The 18,176-nt window shown below is 45.7% G+C and overlaps 1 long non-coding RNA gene across 1 annotated transcript in view; it reads right to left on the bottom strand.

Annotated features, from left to right (window-relative positions):
* Positions 1-17,147: 17,147 nt before the first annotated feature.
* LOC144145636 (uncharacterized) overlaps positions 17,148-18,176 on the bottom strand; it is a 28,136-nt gene continuing 27,107 nt past the window's right edge. The window contains exon 3 of the long non-coding RNA XR_013317547.1: positions 17,148-17,281. This is a non-coding gene — a long non-coding RNA (uncharacterized LOC144145636). The remainder of the gene's footprint in view (positions 17,282-18,176) is intronic.

Below are 18,176 nucleotides of genomic sequence, written 5' to 3'. Positions count from 1 at the left end.
CTTTTGCGCAACTTTACACGGTGACAGGTACAGGTCTTCGAGTCCCTTATTGTATCAGTCTCCGTCTAAAGTTGCGCAAAAGTTACAGCCATGAATACACATTTAGGTACACAATACTTGATTACGAAAGAAGAACTTCGAAAGTTCTAGTCCCTACACAGATTTTTTTTTCGCGCACACCTCGGCGGGAGAAGAAAAGAACTTGAAAGTTCCACTCAATGTATACTTATTTCTTGGGCTCACCTCGAGACAGGGATGTTCTTTAGACATTTAAAAAATTCGTTTCAGTTCAGAGACACAATAATTGGGAATCTATGTGTTAAAAGAAAGCACGCACACGTATGCTTCAAGCCCTGCCTTTCGGGCGAGTTAACGCAAACTCTGAAAGAAAGCGTTGACCCGCCCATTAACCTGCATACACTTCCGAGAAATCATGTTCACACCAACAAAATGCAGCCATAAAAAACTGTTGCAACACAATGACCGCACTGTGGACACTCTTTGCTGGATTATATCTACGTACAAAAACAATGCCCAACCATGTGAACGTCGTAGAACACAGAACACAAATCGAACGCACCCGTCTTTTCTATTAATGGAGCGTGAATTAACAGTCTGCTTACCGGAGGTGGGAGGGAAGACGGGGGGGAGAAGACACCCCGAAAAAAAAGAAGCTTTCCTGTATTTAAGCCGCAGATATCGGCCAGGTTGTTGCAAGCTACCCTCTAACTCGATCGTGTCTGGGCAACGCCTCTTATCTCATCCTGTCCGATACGGCATGACCATTCTAACTTCAGAACTATGAAACACCAAACCCATTCGCGATAAGATGACAAGGCGCGGGCGCGCAGTTTAGATTGAACAGCAAAGCCGGCAATGCTACTTGGTTTTATTTATTTTTTAATGAGCGAAACGCTTGCAATGGCGGCTGCAGACGACGCATGTATTTCGGTTTGGCCTTCCACTGCTTCATGTGAAAATCGACTTGCATTGAACACCGAGGAGTTACGTCAGATTTTTCGGAGCTCTGAAGCAACGCTTGGCAGTAGTTTCGCCGCAAGTACACGTTTTGGAGCAAGACGGGGGAGGAAAAAATGCTTAGGGCGCAGCACCTCCACGCAATCAATCGATGTGGTAGTATGTACGCCATGAAAGGCAAGAAGCGCGTACAGTTGAGCTTGCCTTCTTTGTGAGCAGGTGCGTCGTGATGACATTGGATAGATTGAGGAGAGTCACCGGAGGAAACGTCCAATGAAGTCGCAAACCGTCCTCGACTTGGGGCCCAAACCTAGACTCATACCTGCTGCACGAAACAACAAAAAATACCTTGATAAGTATACTGAATCGACGTTCCAGCAGTTACTAAGGCAATCATCAAAAAACGGCAATGCCACCACAAATTGATCTTGCGAGCAAGTGTGTGCGTCAATGCCACCACAAATTGATCTTGCGAGCAAGTGTGTGCGTGCCAAAGACGCGCTAACTTCTACTAAAACTTTGCGTACCTGCACAGCTGGGATATATTTGCACATTAGTTTCCACTCCAAGACGAGTGACATGTCTCATTAACTTCACGTTACATGCGCGAATTATTTTGAAAACAGGAGAGTGCAATCAGTCGGCTTTTAAGGAATTCACTATAACTTGTACAAAGCTAATTTGCTTACCTGTCGTCTTTGGAGAAGGCGAGAAACTTGGTCGAACTGTACCGCCCTGTGTTGCTGCACCACAGAGCTGCGCAGGAGTGGTAACACTCCTTCCTCCGCTGCCCCATATTTAGAATACATTCGAATGTATTTTATAATGCAGCGAAACTTTCCGCCCGTGGAAGCGTTTAGGCAACCCGCGCAACCCTTCGCACGCCGGCTCGCTCACGCACGTACCGAACTGGCCCGCCGTGCGCGCCGAGAGAAAGAAAAAAAAATATTGGCGCCGGTGAGCCGGTGAGCTGTTGCGCATGCGTGAGGAGGCGCGGAAGCGTTGACGGTGTGGAAAGAAAGAAACACTGAGGGAAAGGGAAGGGCCACGCCGCAGCACCGTGCCGCTAGGATCGCCACAATTTCGGAAACCGAAACTAGCCAAAGTCGCCGACCAGTGCTATTGGTGCGGCGACTGGGCAAACTGGAAATTTGCGGCCCCACCTAGCTTATTCTTGGTTCGGTTAAGTTTTTGTGCGCTTATGCTTGGTCACGCGGCCAAGTTTTCTGTGCGGTTATGCTTCCAGACTTGGTCAAATTTTCTTTCGGGTGTTGTTGTCAGCCCCTAAAAGTGCAAATAAAACCTTGGCCATAAAAGCACGGACAATGTAGAGGAGCTCATAATTACGGATCATTTTCCACTCTGTGGTTTCGCTGCCGCTTCACCGGTGCGATAATCGGGGTCGTACCGAAGTTGTCGCATCCGTTCTCTAATATCAGCGCCAGGCTTTCGCTCAGCGCTTTCTCTTCTTCATGAGTGACGTTCGTTTTCTGTCGCCCCATCTGTCCCTTCTCCGGAGAACCGGCTATTGCACCTCACACGCATTTTCGATCTTGCCGCTGAAATTTCTCTATGTCTGGCAAATTCCGATCGCTCCGGCTGCACGTATTCACATCTCTCCCAAAGTGGACCGTGATAACACGCGCTACAACTGGCAGCAACGGGCTTCGTGAACTCGGCGTCTGTAGCTCGAACTCTTCTGTGCTTCCCACTTGAGGCGCGAGCGCACGTGAACTGGGGAGCAGAAGATGGTGGTGGTGGTGAACGTTTATTGGAGCAACAGGGGAAGGGGAAGGGGTGTGGGAGGCCTCCTTCGTCCAGAAGGCCTCGTGACCGCGCTGACTGGAGAGCCCGGGAGACCAGGGCCTGCTGGCGGGCTGGGTCCGGGCTGGTCAGCTCAGTCTCCCACTGATCCAGGGAGGGAGGGTGAGGGGAGGGGGTTAGGTGAGTATGGGCAGGAGAATACTAGATGGTAAGTGGTGAGAGGGGTATTGCAGTGCTGGCAGTGGGAAGGGTAGATAGTGGGGGCGATATGGTGTAAGATGGCGTGATTGAAGAATGTGCCAGTTTGTAGTAGGCGGTATGTGTAACATTCGTAGTTGGTGAGCGTGTGATGAGAAGGAGGGTATGTTCTTCGTGTGTGGGTATAGTGAGATAGAAGGGCATTGGAAGTGGTGTCGAGGGGTGGGAGTAAGTCAGGTGGGGATAACTGAGGTGTCCGGCTCGCCGGCTCCTTGGATGGGAATGCCCGGGAGTGAAGCGCTCGGGCGGCAGCATGCGCTGCTTCGTTCCCTGGGAGTCCAGCGTGACCAGGTGCCCAAATTAGTGTGATGGTAAGATCTTCGGGCAACCGTTGTAGGAGAGGGATGGCCTGGGGTGGGGCAAGGCCTGCTTGGTAGAGGCGGCAGGCCTGCTCGGAGTCGGAGATAATTGTTAGGGAGTGAAGGCCGGAGTGGGTTGTTGCGGCGTGGGCGATTGCTAGGGCTTCGGAAGTGTCGACCTTGCATGAGCAGTATGTAGCCGCAGTTGCAATCTGCCCTGTGGAGTTGAGAGCGACAAGGGTGGTGCGAGTTGATGTTAGGTCATGGGCGACATCGGTGTAGCGAACCTGAGGGTCGGCTTCATATTTCTTATTCATGTAACGGACTCGTGCCTCCCGCCGGCCTCGGTTGTAGGTGGGGTGCATACGCTGTGGTATGGGAGTCACGCGCAGTCTTGTCCTGATGGTGGGCGGGAGGCGTTGGGGCTGCTCCGCATGATTCGGTGATGGCCAACCCAGCGCTTGGAGCACTGCCCGGCCTACTGGGGTGAGCGCTAGCCTTCGCAGTTGAGAGGCGCGTTGTGCCTCAATATGCTCAGCAAGGGTGTTATGTAGTCCCAGCAGAAGAAAGCGGTAGATATCACACCATAAACTCAGGGCAGAGTGCTCCCGAGCATCGAGTGGTGCAGGCGCACGCGATGACGTCATCACTGTCCGAGGTTTTCCTGAGCACGTTCACCGGCCCGACGCCAACTTAAGCATCAACGCTGTGAAAACAAATTCAGGAGAAAAAGGTCATTTCTTGTAGTACACTAGTAGAGCAGCTTCGCGTGGCTCCTGGAGAGCCGTCCTTCGCAAGGCCGGTGCGTGGCGGCCCGGTCCAATTGATGATCATGCGAGGGGTGGCCGGTTGTGGAACCGATGGCTCCTGCGTAGCAGCAACACCGGCGTGCGCCTGTGGAACCAGCTTAGCTCTGGGGCGATTGGTGACGCTGCGCCGGAGCTTCTTGACAAATCCAGATGTGTCACATAATGCGTATACCGTGTGTGTGTGTTTGAAGCAGCAGTAAGCGTGATGGTAACGCTAATCCTAGACAACCATGGAAAGCTAAGAATAACCAGCTGAACCTTAACGCACGCTACGTATATCCTGCAATAGCCGAGCTAAGCCACTGCTATTTTTTTTTTACCCAGCGGCTTCACAAACTCGTCAATTTATTCCTGAGTGGCCCTATGAACGCACCAATAAGAAAGTTTTTGAGTCGGCGTTCTCCGGACATATGCGACTGAAGTGCCACAGTGGCGATTGACAACAGACTTCCTTGCTCCATGTGGCTCGCGGGATGGTGAAGCAAACAGCTGCTATCGAGAATGAATGCGACAATAGGTGGCGATTGAGTACAAGGCTGCAGAAAAAAAATGTTAGCGATGTTTGCCTTTAAAATAGCTTTTAATTCACTATTAAAAGAAAGTCCGAAAATTTTATTTTGTTAGGTGTTATACATTGATTCTATGGAGCACATGGAGGTGCCCCGGCAGATTCCAGAACATTCTGGAAGGGCCGGAAAGTATGGCGTCCGAAAAACGGTGGGCGACTATAGTAGCAATGTTGTCGAACGCGGACACTATGACATCGGGCTCAACCATTTTTATAATCTTGCAGCCTGAGGTACTTCAATTTTATTTTCGATGTTGTGATATAACACTCACTGCACAAAGGCTGAACTTGACTTCGCAGGCGTATTCTTCGCATGCATGTACTCTTCCACACGAATCTTCTTCGTCTTCGGAAACGAAAGGTATATGGCAACATCTAACCAGTTTTTCAGAAGCAGTAAGTAGGGTAAACCGAGTTCTTCAAACATGCACGACTTTTACCTTACAAACGTTGCTCATTTTAAAAACAAACTTGTAATAATAGTTTTTTCGGCGCCTTTGCCGAGATGCAAGCCCCCTTTTGTGAGATATAAGAAATTGGGAACGTGAGGTATATCTCAGTAAGACACTTTTGGGAGAAATTGCGAATATTTTTATGTGAAGAATTGTAGTTGAGTAGGGTAATGCCTGCATACATCAATTTTTTTCTGCATAAGACGAAACATAGTTTTGTATTTGTAAAGGCCTAGGATTTCTATTGGGATTTGATTGTATGTGTTTAGTTGCCGGTGGGTGAACGTGCCTCGCTGCCTTACCTCGTGCTTCAAAGAGGGCGTCGCCTTATTTTTGTCCTGTAGCACTCTACAGTTTTAATTGATATCGTGTATGTACCCGGTATCTTGTCCGCTTAGTGCCTTAGGATAATCGACAACCCTTTCAACTGCATATGAGGTTTTTATTAGAGTGCGCCTAATAAGTTAAAGCAGACGTAACACAACATCATTCCGTTGATTTGCAGGGCATTAGGCGAAGCACTATTTTGTGCATTTATTTCAGTTCATTGTACACAACAAATTTCCTTCAAAAACTACACTACTTGCTAATTCTTGCGGCGTTCCAACGGCCACCCGGTTTGTTACCCCATATTAAGAGCATACATTGCCGCTGGACCTGAATCGAGAACTGACTGGTGTACATAATTTGCTGCGAAATACACTTTTGGATGTTTGGTTTCCCTTTTTGTAGCAACATATGGTTCTGAAATGGGAATGAACTTTTTTATTTATACTTGCGATGTTTAAAAACTCGCAAGGGAAGAAAAGGTACGCCAGTAAAGCAAGGTGAGGAAAAATAGACGACACAAAAAACATGTTGCCGAGGTCATCGGCATCAGCTGCGGCACCAAGCGGTCGGGGTGACAATACGAGCCTCTCCGGGCGCCGACCATTCGGGAGCTGAAAGCGACTGCAGCAAGAGGGGAAGGCGGTCATTCCGTGAGGAAAAAAAGAGGCAGTGTGGAGATGCACCTGAATGCTGGCAGCTGGGCACCCTGACCTGGGTGCGTATTCCCAAACCATATCCCGTAGGTAGGGGCCCAGGCGGACCCCTACCTACGGCACGTCCAGAAATGGGGCGAAAGGTGTATTTATTTTTTTTTATACGAAGCGTTGTAGAACGTGAAGTGGTGTTTTGCAACTTGTGTTGCACCAGTTTTATTTTTATTCTTGCTATTTCTTCTGTATATATTTCTATGCTTCTTTTTGCGTGTTTCTCGCTTACAGTTGAGGCGCTAACTGTGACGCAATGCCCGCTCAATAAGATGCCAGACACCACAGAAATCTATATGTGGTAGCTAAAAAATGCGTAGCAGGAAGCGGACACAAGCTGCTCATCTATCCCCATAAGTGGATCTCGAAAAGTGACATATTTGCTGCTATTTAGACTCACAGATCACTATCCCAAAAATAGTGCGCCCAGGGGATAACTGTTTTTTACTTAGTTTTATCTCTGCTGCCACTGCCGTGACCTCAAGGTCACGCGCAGCTACTCATTAGTCCCATCGAACAGAATTTACGTATCTTATGCAGCAAAGTCTGTGTGTGCATTGGCAACAGTGTGAGTGGTGGCATGCATGATTGCTCATATTAAACTCCACCCTGATGGCTTCAGTGCAGAGACTGTGGTCAGTAGCCCTGTACAGAAGACATATATCAAGTTCCTCGAGCACTTCAGAAGCTGTACAATCCAACTATTACTTAGCCCTTGGATTGTTTAAATTTTCAATATTGTTTCCCTAAATTGTTTTGACCAGCAGTGAAAATTATGCAGCATTCATGACAGAGTGTAAAACGTGTACTTTTGAGCTAGCGTCTTTCTTATCAACGTATCACCCTTGCAAGAACGACTCACATCTTTTATGGCTGCAAACAAAATTTCAGTGTTTTTCTTAGTGGCGCTGTTCCTGATAAAGAATTAATGCAATTAAGTTAATGTTAACAAAATTCAATGCTATAGTGCTGATGAAAGTGTCAAAATGTAGCAACTCATGCAGCAGTAATATTTTGCAAGGGCAGGAGAGTTTGTAAATGTATTCATGGTTAATTGGCTGCCTTTCTTGTAATCCTTACCTGCAGCACCGAATCATGTTTTGAGGTGTGTATATAGTGAAAGCGCACCCAACTCAATTGTATACCCTTCTGTGTGTTGTAGAATGGCCTTTCAGTGGGAGTGTTTGCTTTCCGAAACGTATATAATAGCCACATGTACAGTGCTCAGCGATTGAAACGCGATACTCGGAGCGCGTGGCTGCCGGTGCTTGTTGCGCCACCGGTGAGCGCTTGTGAAAGCGAGCTGACGCATTGTGGTATACGGTGAGGGTGAGAGCGTTCGTGACGCAGGCTGACTGCATCCGGGAGACAGCCCTTCAGTGTGCGGTTCTTGGCGGCGCCATAGGGGTGCTACATGCCATGGCTTCAAAACGCTGCGCCTGCGTGCCGCGCCGCGCCCCGCGAAGCTGGGTGAGCTGGCACCGCGCGCGTTATGAAGAAGTTGAATGCTCATTTATCGCGATGGGTTATCGTGGCGCGCACGGCACGCAGGCGCAGCGTTTTGAAGCCATGGCATGTAGCACCCCTATGGCGCCGCCAAGAACCGCACACTGAAGGGCTGTCTCCCGGATGCAGTCAGCCTGCGTCACGAACGCTCTCACCCTCACCGTATACCACAATGCGTCAGCTCGCTTTCACAAGCGCTCACCGGTGGCGCAACAAGCACCGGCAGCCACGCGCTCCGAGTATCGCGTTTCAATCGCTGAGCACTGTACATGAAAGCGTCCATCCGCGCGCGCGCACTTAAGCCCCGAACACATGGACTCGACAAGAAAGGGTCGAGTCGACTGGCGGGTTAAGCTACCTCGACCTCTACGGCGTTTATATAAACCCCGTTCAAAGAACCGAGGTGAGGGGAGCGGAGGGTTTCCGGAAAAAAAATTACCGTATTTAAACGAATTTAATGTGCCCCCACTTTTGCTTAAAGGTGGCGTAAATATTTGTGTGTGCTTTATAATCGGGCTCAAAGCCGAAATAGGCTTTAAAGCGGCTAGCAACATGGCAATGCGGCGCACACGAAGTCCCCCCAAAATCCAACTCAATCCAATAAAAACAATCCGTCAACCCCACGGGAATGAATTTCAACGCACTAATTCCTCAATGGCATGCCGCGTACCTTGGTCAGATGTTGCACTTTTTTTGTGCTTCTGAAATCATCCCGTAACACCTAGAATTAGGAGGATCAAAACACTTGAAATCGCAAAGAACTTCAATGCTCCCCGGTATAACTTTATTTCCAGCAGGTGCTCGATGAGCAATCTTCCGAAGCACAATCATTTTTGGCGTCCACAGCTGCATATGCCAAATGAAATATCCCTCTTCCTTGTACGTCGTGTCATGTCTTTGTTATTGGCGCAGTACCGTCAGTGTCAATTTTATTTTTCAAATTTTCCTGCACGAACTTACTCGCGCGTTACGATGGGGGGTGCGTTTGAACGGCGCAAATACGGTATTCTGCTCCCCGCTGCCCGTCGACTCAGCCCGACGAAGGAGCCAAACCACTCCCTGGCTCCGGGCCCGCTGGACTCGCCGCGACGGTTCTCCAAACCAACCCGTCCGCTTATACATGGGGGTGTCGACTTCAAAAAACTTGTTTATTTCAACTCAACGCGCCCTGATCGGGTCAATGTAAACGGGGCTTTAGAGCACCGAGCCGAGCGCTGATCTAGGAACACGACGGGAGGTCAGCGTCAACTTGCAGGCTCGCAAGAAGAGCGTGGATAGCTCAGGGGCTCAGGTACAAAAGGTTAACTACTTGTGCTGCAGCTTTCCCAGCGCCGCTGGCCAGCCCCGCGCACGGAGCAAAACCATCGGCCGCCCGCAAAGCAGCCGAAACGATGGAAGGGGGGAAAAAAAAAATCCACGTCGCATAAAGTCCCGCACATAGAGGAAGTGACGTCACGGTGCTGCGTCGCTGCTTGGGGGAGTGTGGTCCGTCTGGGCCTCTACGGGATATGGTTTGGGAATACGCAACCCGGGCCACGTCCAAGAGGTCCTTCCCAACAAAATTCCTTACGTGCTCTCCTTCGTGGACAATTCGTCACGCCGAAAATCCCTAAAAGGCAGCGACAGTACAACAGGAATGCGTTTGCTACTCGAAGCCGGGAGCTCGGAGCGCGTTGCACCACCCCGAGGCGCGACCTGTCAGCGCCATGAAGCCACGGCACGATACTGGTACCGTGGAGGTGTTACTGACCCGTGCCAGTGACAATCACGCATTGGGGCTTTCTCCTTTATTTCAGCTCTTTTAAATGCAGAGCATTTCTTTAACTCACGATGTCACCCGGCGTTGTCGGCGTTGGCGTGATTCCGCGTCCGCAACAGCCGTTCCAGGTGCGCCCTCTCCCCCACTCCTCCTCTACCGCATCACGCTACCCTCCTCGCTCTCAACAACAGGTCCGCACCCCTCCCCCTACACTATATAAAAAAATAATACTTACCGGCGCCTGGTTTCGATCCCACGACCCTGCGGGCGGAACGCAAGGTACATGGTGCTCTACCCACTGCGCCACAAAGCCGACACAGAATGGAAAGCTACGAACGCGCCTTATATCCTTGACTCATTCAAACTACGTCAAGAAGCTGCTGATACAACGCATTCACTACCTGTGGGCGGATCGCGAGGTACATGGTGCTCTTCCCACTGCGCCACAAAACCGGCACAGAATGAAAGGCTACGAACGCGCCTTATATCCTTGACTCATTCAAACTACGTCAAGAAGCTGCTGATACAACGCATTCACTACCACCAACTCCCCAAACACTAAACGTTAACGCAATACACCCACCCCCTATGCGACGCATTTACTCGAGTCCCCCTCGCGGGGAGATGGGCCCTTTTTTCATTTTCAACGACGGTTAGATCCTCCTAGCCTTTGTCAGTTTGGTATATCTGTTCAATGTATTACCTTGTTGGTGATTTGGGTAATATAAACATAGAATCTCGTTTTAAAAGTCTTCTACTACTATATATTTAGTGATACTGCAATCCCCATTACAGTGATTTTATCAGTGTGGTTACAGACATATTTTTTTTACTGGCTTGGTACTGCAGAATAAATACAGCACAACAGATATTATCAGTTGATGCCCTTCAAGGGTGGCGTAACCAGATCAAAATGATATGTTGTCAAAAACATCAACTTTGTAATACTTTTTAATACGTTGGTAAAGAAATTTTAGTCCTAAATAAAAAATTTATTTTGGTAATCGGTAAAAAAGGTTGACTGGCACATTCCAAGAGTTCAGTTATAGAGGTGCGTCCAAAGCTGCTAAAGATAAAAAAATACTGCCCTTTTCAGCGCGTTTTCAATTTAGTTATGTTAGCCTTATTGAAGGGGCCCCAAAGAATAATACCGTATTCTCATTTTAGGTGAATGGCATTTGTGTACGCCAGGCTCCGCACCGTGGACAAGCTCTTCAAAGTAATCATATCTTTTGGTGAGGTTTTAATTGCGGAGTCAATGTATCTAGTTCATTTAAGGAAATTTGCAATCCAAAGGCCGAGATACTTAATGCTAGTTACCTCGGAAAGAGTGAAGCTTGAGGTAGAACAATAAATAGTAAGGGGTTTTTAGTGGAAGTTATTCGCATAAATACTGTTTTATCGAAGTTAATTGACATCTGCCATGAATAACATTTCTCAACAATTTACTGAAAGACACTTAGAACAATTTGATCAGTGACATTGGATCTCTCAGAGTATATGGCACAGTTATCAGTGTACAACTTGCTTTTAGCAGGAACTTCAGTAACAATAGCATTGATAAAAATGAAAATAAAGGAAACCCATAACAGTACATTGTGCGACTCCAGAGTCAACACGTGGCTTGTCTGAAAACTATTTCTTAAAAACAACAAATCGTTTACGGTTGATAAGGTAGTCTGCTATCCATTTGATAAGGCACAAATTTTGAAATGTTTTCTCCAGTATAAAACGTATTTTTCTGTGAGACTGTTTCAAACGCTTTTTAAAAGTCTATAAAGATGGCGTGATTTTGTTCCTTTTGTAATTGAAGGTGCGAAATCGTATATTGACCCGACAATTTTAGTTCAGGTTGAATAACCTTTTCTAAATTCGTGCTGGTGTTTATGTTAGGTTGGTGTTTTTCAGCCTTGAAACTGACACACTTGAGGGAAACGTTCAAAAGTGCAATTTGGGATCCGGCGTTTCTGGCCTACGCATTTATTGTTTTGAATTATTTGTTCCCTAAATACTCCTTGAACACACGCTTACCTTTCTCCTTGTACTTCGGAATTCGTTGCAAACAACGTTGATCTTCAACACAATGCTTCACTATTAGTAACGAACCAACCTCCAGCCAAGGATATTATGCCACTTTTAGCCAGTCTGCCACTTTACGTCTCCACTTAGACCTTCAAGCGAGGACATCAAATGTAGCTTAAAATTCCGGTGATGCTAAGAACGTTTAAAGGAAATTGTGGTGTGCATTTCTCGCGGTTGACGGCACCCTATCAGTGTGGTTCTAACGCCGCATAAACGTTTCCTATTCCTCTCTTTCAATGTAACGCCGCTAGACCGGTTTTAGTGTTTGCGCGTACGCGTAACTAAAGAATGTCTTCTCTTGACTAGCTATCCCTCTTCGCTATGCATGAGCTGGAGGTACAGTTGAAAAAAAGTAGCGAAACAAAAGTTTTTTCTAGACATAGCGCATTTTAGAGCAGTAATCTATTGGTTTCACGTACTTGTGGCTTGACTTCTGCCACGGAAGTTATCTACACTGGCATTGTGTCAGTGGGATATGTACATAATATTCCACTGATGTGCATAAAAATATGTGCATAATATCCCACATATGTACATAGAAATATATACTAATATACATAAAAATAAAAATACCGGTTCAAGTATTATCGGCGTCGTTTTGTAGCCATTGTGTCTTTGTGCTTAATAAGTGCCCGTATTATTTCTTGTATTTGATTAAGAATAATGTGATGATATATGAGTTGTGAAATCTTGATATAAATGCGTTGCATCGAAGTAATGAAGGTGCTTGTTCTATTCACACATGCGTCGGTGAGGTACAATAAAGAGCACGTTTGTGAGCTCGCTCATAAAGTAAAAAGTGAATTGGACAAAAATGCTTGCGTGGCTCAAACTTTGATATCTCGTGAATGTATTTGTGGTATTATATCGGTTGTCAAGTAGAACTCTAATGCCGAAATTTCCTTCGACGTGTACCCGCAGCGTCAAAAAAATACATGAGCGATTACGCTATAGTGATTGTCTGCCAAAATAATGAGCTACTAAAAGTTTCACAGGTGTCCTTTGTAACTATTTGGAGTATACATCTGCATCGAATTCGGACTGTTCTTTTCATTACATTGTTTTATTATTGTCTGTGTAGTGAACGCTTTCTGCGCGGGTTTATTTGCTTCGCGAATTAGGCTCGATTTTTTTTCCCACAAAAGCAGCGATTTGCTCGTTAGCGAGTTGTCTCTTTAAACACCCACGAGCGTCGCTGAATTCTGTCCAGCGGTTCTCCTCTGGCAGCTGTATTAATCATTTACTCTTTTTATTCACGTTAAACGGGCGCACTGTGAGCAGCACTGTTGAAAGCTGTCGTGAGCGGAATAGCGGCCATACTTTCTTCTCGCTCTGGATAATGGAAGGCCATACTGCTGATTTTCTTTCTCTTAGGAACAGAGGAGAAAAGGATGCAATTCTCACGAAATAATTGAAACCAGCAACTGTGCATATATGTATCAGTTACCGCAAGTTACACGGGCAAGTGCGCAAGTTAGAAGACAAGCACGCTCTGAGTGCGGGGTGAAATTGTCACCTATCTTATCCGGTCTTTAAAAATACCAGCGGTTCTTCTTTATGTCATTTCGCCTTGCTCGGTGCACCAAATTCCGATAGTCCTCTATAGGGCCCCTCGTACTACGATTCCCCCCCTGAGACCACAGAGGCTGTTTCAATGACCCCGCCACACACACACGCTCTTTTCTGTGCTGACCGCAAAGCCGGCCTGTTTTGGAAGGGATAAGCAGCATTCGCGATTTCGGTTTCGATTAGGGCTATATTTACTATCACATTAAATGTGCGATGGTTTCTTCTTCTGTCTCCCTGAGCGAAAACTGTGCAGGTATGAAGTGCGGCCGGCTCCTGAAGCAAGCATCATCCCGGTTACCCAAAAAGCTTAATAAAGTAGGTGCAACCACGCTAGGAAGGCTGTTTGGTACACACACCACCCACGCTCACCACATAAGGACATGGCTAACCTGGTGTAGTAGTCAGCCCCCCCTCCCATGACTGACGAATGAAACTGTCGGCCTTATCATCCGGCCCCTGTGAAGCCCTCAACGGCGCGGAAGCCAGGCCAGCGACACAGAACAGTATAAGAATTCCTGGTTTTGGACCATCCTTTGGAACTTCAACTTCCCAACGTTCAACGCGCGCACCCCGTCTAGCGAGAGATTATTAGTTTGACTACTTCAGGAGTTATTGAATACTAGGTGACAGAATAAAGGTTAAGCGAAGATGCAAGAGCCAGTGAAGGCTTCATGGAGGTGACTAGCACGTATACTCTGTGCTACCGATGACCTCGAGAAACGAAATAGCACAGGGTAGGCTTCTCAATGCTCAGAGAAATAGCAGGAAACGTGGAGGAATTCTTCAGCATTAAAGAAATACTGGAAACTCTTGTGAGCACACTGAACAAGCGATACGGGTTAAAATAGTTCAAGCCTACGCGCCAGCAGCAAGCTACGATGATGAAGCCGTAGGCCATTCTACGAGGACGGTGAACGAGCAGTGACGAAGGGAACAACACAGTTACCTATCTTGATGGTAGACTTTAAAGCAAAAACAGGTGAAAACAAAGTCGAACAGAGATACGCGCGAAACTCAGGCGTACGCCGTCTAAAATCGTCAAGGTGATGGACTGGTGTGAGTTACGAAAATAAATAACCTGGGGCAAATGAACACTTCTACAAAAAAAAAAACAATAAGAAATGGACATGGCAAAGTCCTAACGGTATTGTTCAGAAGTAGAGGTGGTGGGCAATTTCAGAGCAGCGATTATAGCACGGTTTGCTGCAAAGTAAAGGTAACTCTCAAACTAAAATGAATGAAACTGGGAAAAGTAAGAAATCAAGCATGGATTCAGTCAGAGCCGAGACGGAGGAATGTAGAATAACCTTTCACCACAAATTCGGTCTTTTAAACCGTGAGAACTAGAATAATGAAGACAGGCTAAATTACAAGGTCACAGTAGCAATGCAGAATTAGTCGCTGGTGTCAGAGCAGTATAATCTAGGAATAAAACTGGAAAACTTATTCAGAAAACGAAAAATGTAATCGTTAACATAGGAACATAAAAAGTCGAGTACAGCGGATCAAGTTGAATTAACAGAACAGCCAAAACTGGTTAACGGAAGTAACACAAACGACAGGCATGCGTACAACATGGCAGTAATAAGGGAACAGTGGAAATATAAGGAACTTTGAAAGCAACTAAGAGCAAGCAAGCCATCGTCAATGAAAGAATATACACAATCAGACGCGTGGGGAGCAATATTGTTCATACCATGGGCGATATTGTAAAAGTAGCAGAACGATTCAACACCGAGGTATACTTTAGCGACTTTATACCAGAGGAAACTATTAAGCGTGTAAGTTTAGCTTGCGATGCCCCACTAGTAACTAAAAGGAATGTAGAAACCGTGCTGAAGAGCACGACGATAGGCAAGCTAGCAGGTGACGATGCTATAACTGTGTATTTTCCAACGGAGAAATGAGATATATTTCTGGAAATACTTGGTGCTCTATTTTCCGAATGCTGAAAGACTCTAAACCGCCAATATCCTGGAAAACGCCAACATAATTGATATTCACAAAAGAGGAGCTCCTCCTAAGGCCTAAAGAATTACAAACCCATGAGCCTACCATGAGTTGTATACAAGCTATTTACCAAAGTAACCGTTAACCGCAAAAGTGACAGCCTACATTCCCGACAACTCAGTGAGCAGGCTGAGTTTAGAAAAGGACAATGAACAACAGACCCCATCTATTCCGCAAATCAAGTGATATAAAAACATGCACCGCATATAAACTCCTTCACATACTCCTGGTTACAGCGCAAACACCGCGAGACAAAAGAACAGGTCACAAACACAGCAGAAGGTTTAGACTATGATGAAACTTTTGATTTAGTACACAACGCAGCCGTGCTGGAAGCTATAAACGACCATAAAATAAAGGAGACTTGCATAGGCTTTATATAGGACATATATAAGTGATGTGCAGGCAGGAAAACGCATCACAAGCAAAACGACAAATCCTGATCTCAAATAGAGTAATAAAGGGAGATACGAACTTGTCAAAACTGTTCAGAACTTTTATGGAAGGTATATTCAGAATGATGGGCTGGAAAAATACAGGACAGCGGATAAACAGAAAATACTTGAACTATTTGAGGTTTGCAAACGACATACTCTTGCTACGTGATTGCACAATACCTATAAAATATTCGTGAGAAACTAAAAAAAAAAAACATGGCTCTGGGGATAAAAAATACAGATAAATCTATTGCAATGATGAATAACCCTACCGCGTGGGTTGCCTTCGGCATATGTAACGAAACGCTGGATATTACCTACTTCGGAAAGGTTTTGAGTGCTGGCCCCAAACACGCGGAGAAATTCCGCGGAGAGTCGAAGGGTGCTCGGGATGCACTTGGAACACACTTCAAAATAATGAAAACTAAGCTACCTTTATCACTAAAAAAGGACATCTGCGACCAGGGATTGGAAACATGGCGGCTCACTAAAGAACTGCAAGGCAATCTTAGGTAGGCTCAACGGGTCGTGGAACGAATAACACTTGAAGCAGCCATGAAGACAAAATACCAGTTGGGTTTATTAGAAAGACTGATAGTGCCGATAACAATGATACCAATATCATGGCAATTTACGAACAAATAACGAAGATATTAAAGAAAACGCGTGAAGCAGTCGCGACCCCCTATCCAATTTCCCGCAACTTCTGTATGACTTCACGGAACCTTGTTTGTGCGATTGGCGGCCGCCTAACTGACGTGTCCTAGTTCTTAACTGACCTACTAGTTCCATTTGACCGCATCACTTGAATGCTAACGTGCAGTTAACGCACTGAAAATTATGTTTTATTGTTGGTCCGTATGACGTCATTCTTGCTCATAACACGTCACTGTGGCGCAAAATTTGAAAGTTTTTAAATACTTCTTGCTTTTTTTTCATTAAAAAACATCTTTTGTGGCTGTAATGGAGCTGAGTGAGATACTCAATCCTAGTTCTTTTAAATTAAACAAAGTTGTATTTTCTCTTCATGGCTCCTTTAAGGACTTTGAACGAGCTTCTCAGGCCATGCTAGAAACTCGACTAAATGACATCGTAGTTCAAATAAACCGAAAGAAATGGACTTGGGCTGGATAATGTAGTGAGGCGAAATGAAAACCGGTGTACCGCCAGGGTGGACACCAAGAGACGAGTTTAAAAAAGGGGAGAAATCAGTAACTTCATATAGAGAAGAAATAATAAACTCAGCGAGTAAGAATGGAATGGAGAAGCTCAGGACAACAGTAAGTAGAGGTAGTGTGGAAATGCCATATTCCTGCAGTGCACCCAAGTAGGCTCATGGTGATGATGATGATGATGATTTACTGATTTTACCCGCTCTCGCGCAGGTTTACTCAGACAAACGTTTTCATAGAATTTTTTAGGCATTCCGTCAAAGTATGTGCCAAAAAAATAGTACACACAGGTATTTAGTAAATCTTTGAGCTTGCGTTGCTTGCGTTTCAACAACCCTGCAGTATTTGGTGCTGCGTAAATAAAATCGCTCATGCGAATTTGAAAGAAAAAAATTAGAAGAAGTGTTGTTTCGCATACAAAAATACGTAGGCAGCGCGGCAATTCCCAAGCAGTATTTTTATTCAATCTCAGTTGAATTTTCAGCGCTGTCCTCTAAGTAGTCCGCTGAGACGCATTGACCAACAGTTATGTTTCCTATTCCAAGGCAGTGGCAGTCTTCTGTACAGTCTTCTCTCGAAGTACACTGAAAATAAACGAACTTTATTTTGCTTACGGTTTAATAACTTCATATATAGTAGTGCAATGTTTTAGCAACAAGTAAGGGCTGATAAAGTGAAACACATTTCTCCATCCATAGATTCAATATTTATACCGGAGAGTTGGTAAGACGGAGTAACATGTAAAGTGTTGTTATTCTGCATTGAGGAACCTATCAGCTATTTTCAAGGAACGTGCATTTACTATAAATTACTCCTCTAACCCACGCGCAGCATCTCACTTAAGAAGTTAACTTGAAGAAGGAAAATTTCACAAAGTGAAAAGGAAGAATAAACGTGTAGTTCGGTTCACCTTGACATGGCAGCAAGAAGCTCTTCACAGACGTTATAAAAAATATTACCCAAGAAGTACTACTAATCAATCAAATATTTCTATGCATTTCGACAGACCCGGCAATAAGACGACTAAATTACAGATTGTTTGAGGGTTAAGGAGGTTAATTTTATCAGGTGGAGAGGAGTCAAGACGGTTTAGCTACGGACACAAAAAAATATATTGACGGGACAAATTACATTCCAAAAGCATTAATTATAATCAGACTAGTCTCATAAAAACCGCCCCACCAAAAAAAAAAAATTAGTCCCATGGAAAAAAATCCCTGTAAAAATGTGGTTGTTCCTTCTTCCATAGGAATCGGTGAAACACGAACGTGAAATGTGCCTTCAAAGGAGCAGTTTAATGTTTATTGTGCATCGATATGAACTTCCACGTGGCTATTTATATTTCGCCGGTATGGCAGCGCAAGACACATCAACGTTAGACACTGAATTGCCTACGTCGGAGCATTGCGTAAATCTGACTGAAACCACAGGTGCTCGCAAACTGTCCGTGCGAACGAGAAACCAAACGGGTTGTCTGAG

This window comes from Haemaphysalis longicornis, unplaced genomic scaffold (genome assembly GCF_048455015.1).
Source record: "Haemaphysalis longicornis isolate Haplotype H1 unplaced genomic scaffold, Haemaphysalis longicornis Haplotype H1 scaffold_7, whole genome shotgun sequence".
Lineage (NCBI taxonomy): Eukaryota > Metazoa > Arthropoda > Arachnida > Ixodida > Ixodidae > Haemaphysalis > Haemaphysalis longicornis.
The sequence above is the reverse complement of the archived record's forward strand: the minus strand, read 5'-3'. Positions and strand labels throughout refer to the sequence as shown.